We start from the raw sequence: 15,488 nt of genomic DNA on the forward strand, positions 1-15,488 counted from the left end.
ATAGCACTTTACATCTGAGAACACAATACACCGTGAGGTGAACCAGCTGGTCTAAGGGTCCTCAAAGCTTGGAACACTCAGCTCTAGTGAGTGGGAAAGAGGAAATGGTGGTGTGAAAAAAGACGCAAGGAAAATATGGCCAACTCTATGTCAATGCACCAGAAACACAGAGCACCTACAGTGTCACGTAACTAACCACCTGCCCCACAGTATCACCTGAGACCTTTTAAAGCTCTTTGCTGTTTCCCAGATAGGTAATTCAGCAGGAAGGGAGAAAACACTGCCATTATCTAAGATAAAGAGAGTTCTATGAGGATTGGAAGGCAGGGAGTAAAACCAGCCCAATCAAACACACTGTGGCTCGATTACCATGCAGACATCAGAGCGAGACCTGCAACAAATTTCAACACATGAAGACTCAAGAATGCTTAAAATCCGCTGTGCTTAAAACAAAAACAAAACTAAGTATCACAGAATCAATTCAAAGGTCATTCTCTCTCCCTCTTCTTGACTTCTCTAACGTATTTAGGCAGAAAGGTTTCATTATTTGCTTGCTATCTCTCCCCCCCCCCCCAATGTCTTTTTGAGACAGCGTCTCACTCTGCAGTTCAGGCTGGCCTTGAACTCACTTTGTAGCCCAGGCTGCTCTCAAACTCAAAAAGATCCTCCTGCCTCAGCCTCCCTACAGGCATGACTCACCACACCCAGCTCATTGCGGTTTTTTTTAGACAAGGTCTCCTATGTTGCGCACACTGGACTCAAATTGGTAATTCTCCTGCCTCAGCCTTCCAGGTTGGGTTACAGGTGTGTGCTACTGTGCTGAGCCTGGGAAAGTTCTTGGTTTCCTACCATAATATTAACTCCCAGAGGAGGCGAACAATGGCCATGAAACACCAGCTAGGGAAAGAACTAAACTCGGCTCATGCCTTCAACCCAGTGTACCCCATCTGTCAGACAGTGTACTCCTTCCTGCCTTTCCGTCCCTATCTTGTGACATTTCTCATCACTGCCCTCAAACTCAAACAAAACTACTTTGTGCTGCCTATACGGACACTGCTTTCCCACTGCTAGCCGTTTCTCTTACACTTTTCTCCCCCTCCCCATGGCCACAGGTCCACAGCCTCTGCTCAGCACGGGCCAACATGTGGCACAACCAGGAGCCTAAGCTGTGTGTGCTGACACCGTGTCCTCAGCCTCTGGGAGCAGTTCGCATTCTGTTGGCCCCAGGAGGCTCACCCTGAGTGGCCCTGTCTAGAAGAAACAAGTCCATTTTTAAACTTCCCCAAGCACTCCTTTATATCACACGTCAATGTCTCTGCAGCGTTATGATCATCTTTAATTAGGATATACTCTTCATTAGGTTAACTTTCATTTTTCTTATCTCCAGTTTCCTAGCAGAATGCCTTACACATAGGAGCAGCTCAGTTAACGCTCGCTGAAATGGGTGTCAGAGAATCATAGTTTGGAATAAGCACTGTTAAATAAATTGAACTTCTCCCTCAGAGAACACAAACTATTCTAAGTTGCCAAGAGCTGCTTCTTAAATTAGAGAGAGTCACTGGGTTGTACAGCACAACTTCATTCATGTAAGCGTCCTTGTGTTTACCTCTTTATGTGTTCTTCTCTGTGAAACAGGCCTTTGCACAGTCAAAACTGAGGAGGGTGAGAAAACATAACTGGTAGCTTAATTTGGTTTTTTTTTTTTTTTTTTAATGCAGCCAATTAAGGTGTACTTACAACAGCTGGAAAGTGTGGCTGGAGAATTGCCACGCTGTTGTATCACCTCCCCTACAGTTTTCCTTTTAATGGTTGTAAAATGTTTCTAAACTTCTGGATAACTGAGTTCTTTGCCACACAGTGCCTGACAACCAAAAATACTCCCCAAGGAGGGGGACAAAGACCTAAGAAGACAGTTGCTTTGAAACCAAAATATCCAACATCACGTGAGCCGAGCAGCAAAGCTGTGGGGCGAGGACAGGAAGAGATCAGGAGGTGGCCAGAGCAGTGGCAGCATAAATGTGAACAACAGCAGGCTTCCTGAAGGAAAACTCAGACGTAGTAAGTGACTTGTTTAGGGGTTTCAAGAGGTAGAGCAGGAACACTGAGGTAAGAAGGATTTGGAGATACAAGCCCGGCAGAATGAAATCACCTGTCCTTTGCACTCGACAAGACTCCTGGCTTTGTCCAAGTGCCACAGCCCCACGGGAACCCCGGCTTACCATCAACGCCGTGATCTGTCCATCCAGCCAAGACTCCCCGAAAATGTGCTGGAGTCAAGCACTATTGCAGACACTAAGACAGCGATAAGGGACCTTCGTTTATACAAAGACACACTGTTCTGCTATTTAACTTCTTTCATCCTTTAACCCCCAGAATGCAAACGTGTTGAATGCAGGATATCTTAACTAAATTACACAAGAGCAGCGTAAAAATTAGATGCTAAATATGATTATCTTAAAGAGTTTGGTGTCTCTAAACACATTTTAGGATCAGGTCATACCCCCATATTGCTATCAGTAAAAATGAAACCAGTCATCATGCTTGCAAACAAAAAGCAGCTAAGTGTTTGCACCTAAATTCTTTGTTCTTTGTTTCTGCTAAACACACTGCAAGTACAATTTCACCTTTTTCCTCCCCAAATTTCTATTCTTTTCTTCTATACTCAGCGATTCCCCCCAATTAGTACAAATATAACATTCATTTTCAATCTAGAAAAATTTGTGCTAGAACTTAGTAAAAAGAAAGGAAATTCACAACAACAACAACAAAAACCCCTGTAATTTGCAAGAGAATGTAGAATAGTGCTAGTCACAGCTCAAGCGAAGTACAGCCTCTCAAGACAAGAAAGAGGTTCAAGCATACTGTTATGGTCTGGATAAAAAATCCTCAGAAAGCTAATGTGTTCAGAGGATGGGTTTTCGGAAGGTGATTACATCATGGGGCACTAACTTCAAAAACAGATTGATCCAGTGATAAGTTTAAGGCTGAATGGGCTGTAGGAGGTGGGGCCTAGGAGCAGACGCCTAGGGGCTTGCCTTTGAAGGCTTTTCCTTTCCTAGCCTCTCCCTGTGGCTCCTTCCCAGACGCAATTGGTTGGGCAGGTTTCCTCTCCCATAACTTTCTGCCACGATGTCACTGTCTGGGAACCAACAGACCATGGACTAAAACCTCTGAAGCCTTGAGTCAAAATAAACCTCTCTTCCTTTAAATTGAAGGCATTAGGCATTTTGTTTCAGCAAAAGGAAAAGCCAAGTCATACACAGACCATCTTGAAGGTTCCCACCAGTTCATTGTTTTTTTATTTTAAAGAGGATAAAACCATCAGAACAATAAAACCAATCAGAACAGACCAGTATAAGAGATACAAGCCTAAAAACATTACAAAAATCAACAATAGTTACCATGATGCCTTTTGATGTCTTAAAAATAGCTGCAGATCACTTCAGACATAATAAAAATCAAACAGAACACAACAGAATAGAAACAGTGAAAACAAGACAATGAATATCACACTTCAAAACAAGCCAGTAGTAAATCCAAAATTGCTACCATAATATATCATGTTATCTTTGAAAGAGCTGCTCCTGCCATCGGATTTGACATAACCAAACCAAACAGAAGAGAATAAAACCCAACTCAGTAATACAATGGAAATGATGTAGGACTTCAAAACAAGACCATAGGGAATCAACAATGGCTGTAACCCACGGAAGGTGACCCCCCTAGATGCCACACTGCTTACCACTATCCTCTGAACCCATGATGAGACCACTGGCCCTAGACCTGCAATGTTAGTGATGCACCAAAGACCACAGGCATCCAATTGCACTTCACCTGCATAGTTATTATCACAGCCTGTGTTTGTCTGGATAAGCCAGTCTCTATGGCAGGGGGTGGAGGGGGGCATTCCACACCCCAATGTGGGATGGTACTTCTTGTTGCCAGCCTGCGTGCCTGAAGGGGTTATGATCTGTCCATTCCCATTCTGGTGGTACTGCTTCCCATACTGGATTTTCTGGCTGATATGTCCTTTGTTCTGTCTCCCTGGTCTCTGCAGCATGCTGGTACATGGGGTAAGGCTGGAGTCTAGCTGCTCCATGCAGTGGGGCTCTGCACATGGCACTGCTGCCCACACTGAGTTTGCTTGCTGATCTCCCCATCAGTTCAAAATAAAACAAAATAAAATTGGAAAAAAAACCAATTAGGACTTGAATTTTCACACATGCAAACATTAATAAAATAATTCTACAGTATGCCCAGCACTATTCAACATCACTGATGGGGAGAATTCCGTAGCTGGTAACATGGCATCCCATGATACAAAAGAAACGATCAAAAGGCTCAATCTCCACATGCTGACACTGAGAAATCCTTTCCACAGCTATACCAAATAGGCAGAAGTCACCAATATAAAATTCTAGACAGAGTTTCCCCAACTTCTGTGTGTCCTTACTTTTGGGAGATCAGCTGAAAATGCATGTCTTCTTTATGCTAGACCTGAAAATATTTTTTCATTTCACAGAACTGGTAAATATAAAAGTGTACACATAAAATTTATTACATATTGCTTTTGATACGTATTCATTCTTACATGCTGTCCTACATTACAGCACATTATACAAGTTCCTCAAGGGCAAAGGCCATGTCTTCCATACTGTACCTCCTATGGCACAGTAGGTAGCACACGTGGGCACCAAGAACAAAATAAAATTATACACTACTATCACCATTACCCCCTGGAAAAAAATAATCCCCTGCTAGATAAATGTTTGCTTGCGTCTCTTTTCAACTTGGGATTCCTGTGCAGCTGGACTTGTATATTAAATTTACTTAGCTCCTTACACAGTCTAAACTGAAGCATAACTAGCCAAGTCACAGGAACATAAGTCTTGATGCAACTAAATCTAAGCCTCGCTTTCTCAATGTATAAAAGCAAAAAGATAATCTTGAAAGTCTTTCATTTAAAATTAAAATACTTCTGGAGACATATCAAGCATTGAGTTAGGCCCTAATGGTGAGAACTGAAAGTCATGGTCATTACCTAGGGTAACAATGTCCAGTGATCATAATTTGAATTTCTCCACCTGGCTTCTGTGTCCAGCCAGATGCTCACTGTAGTCTATCCGCCTTGGTTACCAGGCGCCAGTATTTCATGTGCTTTCAGTGTGTGAAGGAAGGCAGGACAAGTCCCAGGGGATGCCTGGGACTGTGGACAAAACTACCAGAAAGGGAAATGCTAAAGATGGACAGCAGAGAAAGTAGCCATGAGATACTTTTAACCTGAAAATACTGTAGATTCCTAACTACTGCTGGAGTTAGGATTAATTGTATCTGTAAGCAAAATAAAATAAAGGAGCTATCCTCACACATCAAGAACCCAGGTTTTTTTTTCTTCATTTTTTCTGAGATTGTTTTTGGTATCAGGAATCGAACTCATGACCTTGTGCTTGTCAGGCATGTACTACTGCCACGAAGCATATCCCTGGCAAGAAGCCAGTTTATCACACTTAATATTAGACAGTAGTCTCTTCTGACAGCTCAGAATGAGCCAAAGAAATAAAAATCAAAGTAAAAGAAACATACAAAAAACACCACTTTGGTCATCAATTTATCTGCATTCTCTACTTCCCATCTTACTCATGAGTTTAGAATAGCAAACTGGACAGAGAGGTAGCTTAGGGGTGAAAACAGGGGTAGTTAGTAATCCTGATATAAGTAAATAGCCTCTACACAGCTAAGAACTGTTACAAAAGTCCATGCTCTTAGAAGGTGGGATTGTAGAGAAGGATGTCTAACAGTAAATTACCCTGAGGTAAAATTCTGATTTCATTTGCCATGTATTTATCCATGCCTGAGGTGTTACTATTATCTGTTTAGACAAGGATTAGTCCTCAAAGAGTAAAATCTGCTGCATGGATCAGGTACTTAAAAAGGAAACAATAGGTCACAGGGAATGATTTGCTGAAATGGTGAATTAAATACTGTTATGGGAAAAGCCTTCACTTTCATACGAGTCTACAAAATTCCAATCAACACTAACCACTGCTTATACATACACAGTCTGTTTTTAGAGGTTAAATACTATTTTAAAGAGAACAAAACAGAACAAAATTAAACAGTGAAGCCAATCAAAGCAAAACAATACAGCAATACAGGACTCTAAAACAGGATAATAGAAAATCAACAATGGCTCCCAAAATGCACTCTTAATCTTTAAAATAGCTGTCCATACCATAAGACATGATAAAATCAAGTAAAACAGAATAGAACAAAACCAATCAAAATGAAACAATGAAAGTGATACAAGTCTTCAAAACAAGATAATAGGAGATCAGCAATGGCTACTATAATATATCTTGTTAGCTTTGAAATAGCTTCCCTATCATGAGATTTTTTAAATTTTCATTTAAGATTGTACATTAGGTAGACATTTACTTGGAACCTACACTCTTCAGTGTCCTTACTGACTTGGAATCCCCAATCTCCAATGTATGTACTCAGTGAAAGTATTCTTGGATTTCTTATACTGCTATTCTTATTCAGGGCAGAAAAGCCCGTGCAAACACACACGCATGCGCACGTGCGCACACACACACACACACACACACACACACACACACATATACACACACAGCTATCCCCATAGAATTTACAACGTTATTTTATCTTCTCCTACAGTGTAGCCATATTTGCACTGCTACAGTACTAGTAATCGTATTCCTCTGGCCAACTAACTCCCCAACTCTCCTGCAAATTTCTTGAACACATCAAGAGATCTCACAGCTTTGCTAAAATTTTTACCTGTTTTAATATTCCTTCCCTCTTGCTGGAGGCTAGCATTATTGCTCCTCCAAACGCGAAGCTTTCAGTTAGCAATCAGAACTTCATGTTCTCCCTGAGTTTTCAAAGATTGGACACTATCACATTTTTCTTGTAGAGTCAAACTGTCAAACAGTCTTCATTTTTAAACATGTTCAAACCCGTTGCCCATTGAACACACCCCAAGCACTGCATTCAGTCATTCTCATTCACAGCTGAACTTCTGGAAGTTTTCAGCCTTTATTTCTTCCCTCCCCACTACGCTTTCCAGCTGTTTCTAAATGCCACCTCAGGCTGTCGGTCAGGTCCCTGGTGACGGAGAGGACTGAAGCACAAAGGGTACTCACCTTCCAAGCTGCCTGACCCACTAGCACGATCTGAGGCTCCCTCCTGGTCCTCTGGTGCGCCCTGCTCCCAGTCTGCCACTGCTTCTCCACGTGCTTCTGTCTTGTAGTCTACCATTCTCAGCTCAACCATTATCTACATAAACAACTCCCCAGTCTACAGCCCACTTCTTCCCACATCTGAAAAACTGTCACACTGCAACCACCTGCCCCTTGGAAAACTCAAAGGCATGTCACATCCGTTATGTCTGAGATTAAATTCATGCTCTTCTTGCCCCCTAAAGCTTACTTCTTTCCACCAACCATCCTGCTACAGAAATCCTAAGGAGCCTTAGGAATCATCTTTGGCATGTCCCTTTCCCTCACCACCACACATTACCAAATTCTACTTTGTCAACTAAATGTTTTCACTCTATGAACTGTTTTTCACCTCCATAATCCCACTCCGACTGATCACTGCAGATAGTCACAGCAACAGCCCACGTCGGAGCCATCACCATCCCTCACCTCCACACAGGCACGCACAAAGATTTTTCTTTGTGTATATTACAATGCACAGGTTTTTTATCCTCACCCTCAACACGGAAGGTTAAATCCACAGCCTTCACTCTGAGCTACACCTGGACCCTTTTTGATTTTTTTTTAAATCTTCAAACAGTCTCACGAGGGCGTTCAGTTGCCCAGACTGTGCTCCAACTCGCAGCCCTCCTGCCCCAAGACTCTCACAGTGTTTGGGTTACAGGCATGCACCACCATACCTAGCTAATACGTTACTGGAGTTTCAAATTTGTTAAAATTCAACAAAGCATAAATAACTTAATTACATCTATTCCTTCTCTATCTCATTCTCACTAGAGTGTCAACTTTACCAAGCTACCATACAAGTTTTCTCTGCCCTCATAGCCCCAACACAGTGGCCAACATGCATCATGTATTAGGAAAAGATTTATTTAGTCTTTAGACTTAATTTATTTAGATTTAAGAGTCTGAACTGTTTACTCTGAAATTTATTTTATTTTGCAAACACAAAATAACTTACAAATCTCAGATCTAATTTTGCATTTGTGTTCCTGCTTTCAAAAGCTGAAGCAGTAAATAACCTAAGTTATTTTAAAAGCTATAATTCTGAATCTTCCAGATATTAAATGAATGAAATGGAATCTAATTCTAATGACATTTCACAGTTGAAAAGCAATTAGAAGCCATCAGATAGCCTGGCATGGTGGCACATGCCTGTAATCCCAGCACTTGGGAGGCTGCGGCAGCAGGATCATGAGTTCAAGTTCAGCCTGAACTACATAGAGGCACCCTGTCTCAAAATATAAACAAAAGCCATCAAATTATCATTTCCATGGGAAATAAATGACAGCAATTCTTTTCAGTATCCCTAATGTTCACAGCCATAGAGAGACATTTCTTAAACACAGATGAATAAAGAATAGCAATATGAACATGCACAAAAGAATAGCAACACAAGTAGTAATATCTCATCACAGGTAAGTTACATTTCCCTGAGAGAGGGAACTCATTCTAAAACAGTGTTTGTTTTAAATGCACAAGCATGTAAATTCAGAATATTTGCACTGCATGACAAACAGAGGTAGCTTTTCTGTTCTTACAGGCGATACTCAGAAAATGTTTCTCAAACTCAGAAGAATTCCCAAGGATTATTTCCATAGAAGAGAAACCCAGCTCCCAAATCACTGATTCTCAATAAATGTATCATAATGCCCAGAAAGTAGTGACTACACAAATAATTCCTTAGCCCTGCTAACACTGGCTAAAGTACCCTGGCCCTATTTAAGATCTAATCTTAGTAGGCATTATATACTACTACTGGAGTGTTTGTGGGGGATTTTAATAGCAAAAAAATCATTTCTATTTTAACTTTTCTATGATTCACTTACACCATAAAATTACCTTGTTTTATGACATACAATAAATGCTCTTGAAATAGTTCTTGGACTACTAAGATGAATCACATTCACATATCTTATGTACAGCCAAGTAAAAGTACATTTTATTTCTTTAAAGTAATTAAAGAGAGTTCTTTATAGCTCATAAAGCACACCACTACTTCCAGATGTTCTAACAACAGAAGCGTGAAAAATACTGTATTAAAAAGTAGAAAACTCTCACAAAAGTATTTTGTCACATCAGGTTAAAGTAAATAAATAAAATGGACAACCTAGAATGAACAACATATCAAGGAAACTAACTTATTGTGACAGCAGCAGCCTGGCAGACTCAACTTACTATCTTTCCTTACACTGAACTAGTCTAGTTGGCTGTCACCTCCTCCCTCCCCTCAAAATGTGTCCTGCCTGTAACAGAAATAACCTTGTTCTTCCCTAACAGTGTCTCAGAGCAAGCCGTCTTCTCTTCCAAGTTGCCTGCTTTTCTCAGTCGCTTCAGCTATACCCCATCTGTCAAACCACTTCTAAAGCATTATTTCCCAACTGGCAAACACTAGATTTAGGAGAAACAGATCTCTAATTATCTGTTTAACTAAAAAATTGCATAATGATTACATAATATCTCTAAACCCCTTATTAAAAAAAAATAAGGCCACTAAAGCCCAGAAATCCTACTTTCCATATATGTGTGTGTGTGTGTGTGTGTGTATGTGTGTGTAATATGCATACATTCAATTGCATTTACTACATATTGATATGGCCACTTAGCAGAGAATTTGAAGTTTAGTATTTAAAGCATGAGTAATTTCATCAAAATTATATGTAACACTTTAGTAGGAGCACTTCCTGAGTGTGTTTTTAGGGTGAGAGTGGGAAACGGGTCTTGTGTGTATGTTTTAGTGTGAGGTTGGGGAGAGGGGCATGTGTGTGTTTTTAGGGTGAGCCAGGAGAACAGGGCTCGTGTGTGATTTCAGGTTGAGCGTGACGTAGGGGCTGGTGTGTGTTTTAGTGTGAAGCTGGAGGGCGGGGCCTGTGTGTGTTTGGAGGGGAGCCCTCCTTCCTTTGTCCACATCGAGGACCATTGCTCGGAGCATTGAAACATGACCCTGAGGCCTCAGGACAAACTGCCTGTCTGTGTGTCTGTACAGCTCTTTGGGCTCCGGCTGCTCTGCGCCTTGCAGGTCCTCGATGCGGCTTGCCCCGCTCTCATAAACGGTTCTTGTGCTGCACATCTATGTTTCCCACATCACGGAAGATGCATGCAGGTGTTTAAGGACCCACAAGTAGGGCTGGCAGCTGCACCCACCTTGCAGAAGGTATGTGGTACCCATTCCTGGCTGAGGGAGGCCCAGGCCCTGCCCACAAGCCGGAAACCCAGTGTCCCATCCAGCGGGGAGGGCACCACTGGGGCAACGCATTCCCCTCTCACACACACGGGCCCACTAGGAACACGCAGGGATACATATTTGTAGCCAAGTGAGAGTACTGGCACCTCAGAGGGTACTGGTGTCCAGCAGCAGCCACCAGAGGGAAGCGAGCCTAGTGGCCTCCAGATTCCAGCCGAAGCCAGGACCCCACACGGAAAGCCCTGCACAAGGATATACTCTTCCTTGATGTTAGCCGCCAGATACTCAGGTTCTGCACCGATGAAATGCCAGGCCACATGGTCGTCTGCAACACAGAAATAGACCTCACTACCGCGCCAGCCATCAGCTTCCCTCTCTGTCCAGATGAGACAGCGCCACCTGGTGGCTAAAGGGGACACGCACATTCCCAGAGGCACTGCCAGGATCCTGGCGCTCTGACAACCCCAGGAAGCCTGTTCCCGCCTGCTGACTCCCAGGGGCAGAACAATAGCTAGGGAAGGCAGCCCCTGCAGTGGAGGCAGGGCTGTGCTATGCTGTACTGTACTGTAGGGCGTGTCAAGCCAGGGCTGCCGGGTATTCGAGGCTCCTGCTTGCAGGTCAGTGGTTAGCATCTCATGGCACTTGTTGCGTACGGCATCATGAGTCATGGGCACCAGAGGAAACGTTGTGTGACCCTTGGGGTAGATAGCATTCTGGGCAGCTAGCTCTAGCCTCTTATGGCTGAGTAGAGAACAAATACTGGGCTCAGATGCGAGGCCACAGGCAAACTCCAGGAAGATGCTAGGCCCCCAGGTTAGAGCACCTTCCCTAGCTTGCACTAGGCCTAAAATCCTAACACTGAGCCTGGGCCTAGACCTAAGCTTAAGCCTAAGCCTAACCCTCCCAAAGGGGGTGTCATTATCCCTTCTGTGCGCCCCAACAGGCGACAGGTACATCCCAGGACAAATGTGCCTTGTGCCCTGTCTCATGGCTTTGCCTCTCAGTCTCTGTTGAGTTCTGGATCTTTGACTGTGGTTGGATTCGCAGCTGCGCCCTCCGGTGGCCAGAAGATGGAATAGGTGGTGGTGTCAGAGTGCTGACATGGAACTGCCAGCTTCCAAAGCCAAGGCCGATTGACCGAAGGGGCTAACCCTGCCTGGCCTGGCTGTTCATCACACACTTCCCACCCACCCGTTCGCCCCAGGAGGGGAGGGTGGCCTGGATGTTGGTTCCCGGGGGCTTCCCTAAGCCACTGGTTCACTAATCATTACCCTCTGCTGACCTAACCCATGCCACTGCTGGCCACCCCTCCACTCTATGATATCAATGGCAAACTCTTCACTGTAAACCCCGTGTCAGGGAAATGAGGTTAAACATCTTGGAAATGCAAAGGCACGAGATAAAGGTGACCATTCCAAAAGTTATAAACAGGGAGAGTATAAAGCATTGGGAACAAAGCCAGTCTAACGTCCAGCAGGGCGAATATTAAGTCTTAGGGTTTTATGCTCGGCAAATCAAAGCAACCTCACTCGTGGTAAAGCCTGCAAGGCTTGGGGGTTTACGCCCCAATGGCGCTTCCAGGGATTTCAGCTCCCTTGGCAGCTTCTCTCTTAAAGCCTCTCTGCTGACTGTTAGCATCTTTCTTTCCTTGGATGATCTACCTACGTCTTTGGCTTTTTAAAATTTTGGGGTCTCCATTGCACCTTTGGCTTTACCCGGCTTCTTTGATTGAGCAGGTTTTCATTTTTCTCCTTCTGTAGGTTCTACAGCTTGTTCTGCTTTTTTCATGGGACTTGTATGCTAGGTAATCTTCCATTTTCCTGGGTCAAAGACAGGCCACTAGGAAAATGAAATGCTGGTCTCTAGATTGATGGTGTCAGTGATGCCAAGTTACAACATGGGCCAGAGAGCCGAAAGAGGCAAAGGGACTGAAGTGGGTTCGAGAATGATACACACACAGAGGAATCCGAGCAGCCAGATGGATGCATTCGCAGTCCAGTGAGTTGAGCTGAGCTGAGCTGAGCTGAACTGGGCAAGCACCACGCTTGGAGGCCTTGTTTCAAAATCTCAGAGAGTGGCTGACCCCGAACCAGGAGGAGAATGAAAATACTTCCTAAGCGGGCCTGCAATCACCTAGGCGATCCATGCCGTGCTTGACTTGATGGACTCTGGAGTTCTGAGCGAGCAGGCGCCATCAGTTCCAGAGGCTGGGCGGCCTGGGGTGAGCGTCCCTGCAGCATCCTCTGAGCTCAGCGAGACTGGGACTATCACTGGGCCCAGGACAGGGAACTTTCCAGCTTCCAATTGCACCGGACCAGCGTGCAACTCGGGAGCGGGCCTGCAACAGGCTTCACCACTCCCAGCCGTGCTTGGCGGACTGTGGGGTACTGAGCGAGCCGGTGTCATCCATTCCAGAGGCTCAGTGGCCTGAGGTGAGTTACCCCGCACCATCCCGTGAGCCCAGCTAGCTTGGGACAATCACTCGGCCCCGACAGGGAACTTTGTGGCTTCCGGTTTCACTGGACCAGCGCGGTGGGTCCTGGGCTGGCCTGCAACGCCCTGGCCTCTCCCTGCAGTGCTTGGTGGATTCTGGCGTTCTGAGCCAGCAGGCCCAATTGGTTCCAGAGGATGGGAGGCCTGGGGTGAGTGTCCCCCGCACCATCCCCCAGTCCAGTTTGTTTGGGATCCTCGCTCATCAGGACAGGGAACTTCGCAGTTTCATGCAGACAGATGTAGAGATAAACAGGCACAAAAGAACACACCTCAGACCCGGGTCTTCTTCCTGTCTGCTAGCGTAGATTAGGTTCACAGCCTAGGGAACCACCAAGACAACAGCTCCTACAGAATTCTGAATCACTCCCTTCCCCCACGGTCATGGTTTGCCATTGGGAGCATTTATCTTTATGTTAATTGATGAATGATCTCAACCTCCAGCTCTCCAACAAAGACATTTCTCTGGCTTTTCCCAAAACTGGGGAGATTTAATTTCTTAAAATAAACCCCTTTTTTCTAACATTTATGCTGACTGTTGTCCCGGACAAACCCTTGCTTATTCAATGGTCTCGTTGCTTCTTTTGCTCATTCTTTAATGTTTTTCTCATTGTTTCTAGAAACTCAAGGCTTATCCCTTTTTACACACTTATTTCACTCTTTTCTTAAAATGTCATCATTGAAAATCTAAATTGTTAATAGGCTAAAAAAAAAAAAAACCCATCTTGCTCCTGTGACTGCGTTTTTTGAGACAGGATCTCACTATGAAGTTCAGGCTGACTTTGAACTGGGGGTGCTCCTTCTGCCTCATACTCCCAGGTGCTGAGACTGCAGATATACACCACTGCATCTGAGTCTTCTGTGACTACCTTATTAGGTCATGGCTCTGCTTAATTCCATGCAAAGACTAATAACTTTTCAATGAGAAATGGTATATGATGTACTATTTTATTTATCATGAAGATTTTTAATTAATCTAAATCAAAGGATAAATCTATCTTGTTGAGAACAATCATGAGCTAGTTTTCTCTTCTATATTCTATTTCTTGCCTACGTCCTTCTTCTATATATTCCACTTTTTTTTTTTTTTTTTTTGTCTTTTTGAGACAGGGTCTTGCTGTGCAGTTCAGGCTGGCCTTGAGCTCACTTTGCAGCCCAGACTGGTCTCGAACTCGCAATGATCCTCTTGCCTCAGCCTCCCGAGTGCTGGGATTACAGGCGTGAGCCACCACGCCCGGCTTATATATTCCAGTTTTTAAAGAAACATTTATGTGAAGAAATGTTCCTTGAAGTTTTTTCTAAAATGTCTGAGAAGATTGAGTTTGCAGAAATAATTGACCTTCCTAATAGCAATAAAGATTTAAATTTGGAATAGGTACCCAAAAAGTAAGCATTTCAAATCATAGCATATATCAAAGACATTTTAATCTTTTGATTTTTTAATAGGCCCACACAATTTCCTTGGATTTTGATTTTCTAAAACAGTATCAATGTAATATATTATTGTTTTTCAGTTCAGGACTTAAATACAGTAAAACCTTGGATCGTGAATAACTTATTCTGCAATTCTCTGTAAGAGGAGCAGACATTTTTAGCACATTTTGACTTGATAAATAAGTGATGTTTTGCAATATGAATAATATACATAGCACCCAATGTCACAGGATCAAAACTGAGCCAGTGACTCTTCTCTCTATTCTATCCCTCTCCATCTTTCTCTCTCTCTCTCGCTGCGGGATTATGGTGACTGTGGAGAATTTCTATGGGGTGCTGGATGTAATCCATAATCAATTATAATTTGAGGCAGCAGTATCACATTGTCTAATCATCTCTCACCTATCTAGTGGTATCAGAAATGGAACCTGGATTACAGAAACAGTTTCCGAAGTTCAGGTGAATTTGAACAAAGCCCCCAGGGCTAGTCTACCACTGCTTCCATTTCCCCACTGCTCTGCAGCTTTCCCCAACCCCAAACCAAGATGGGACCCCTGACTCCAGGCCCTGGAACCGTAGACCGTCAGAGTCCCGTCCAGGGTTTCAGCTTCTCAGCGGCCTCTTCCGGGAACCACTCATCCTGAATGGAAATAGCCCCAAATGTTGCACTAACATCCCTCAGTTTTGTTTTTCTTCTGGCTGTTGGCACTATCATATTTTACTGCTAAAGTATCACTGTCATGCTACAAACCACATTTTATTTTTCACTCTTTTCTTTCTTTTTAACCTTGTATTCCATAGGAAAATGAGCCCAGAATTAATATTTTTTTTAAATGCTGGGGATGGAAATCAGGACCTCATACATGCCAAGCAAGCGAGTATTCTACTGCTGAGCTACAACCCTAACCCTTTTACTGTTCACTTATTTTCCTTACTTTGAAACGGGATCTCACTAACTTGCCCTGGCTGGGTCCCAATCTGCAATCCTATTGCCTCAAGCTTCTGTAGTAGCTACGATTAACAGGCGTGTATCATCGAGTCAGACAACCTTACTGTTTCTAAAAACTGAAGGACTAAACAGAATGTTGGTTTTCGCATCAGAGCGAACCTTAGCCTTGATGGTGCCAGGCCACTCCATT

Source organism: Cavia porcellus, unplaced genomic scaffold (assembly GCF_034190915.1).
Source record: "Cavia porcellus strain 051 isolate PalLab524CR breed Dunkin Hartley unplaced genomic scaffold, mCavPor4.1 scaffold_10, whole genome shotgun sequence".
NCBI lineage: Eukaryota > Metazoa > Chordata > Mammalia > Rodentia > Caviidae > Cavia > Cavia porcellus.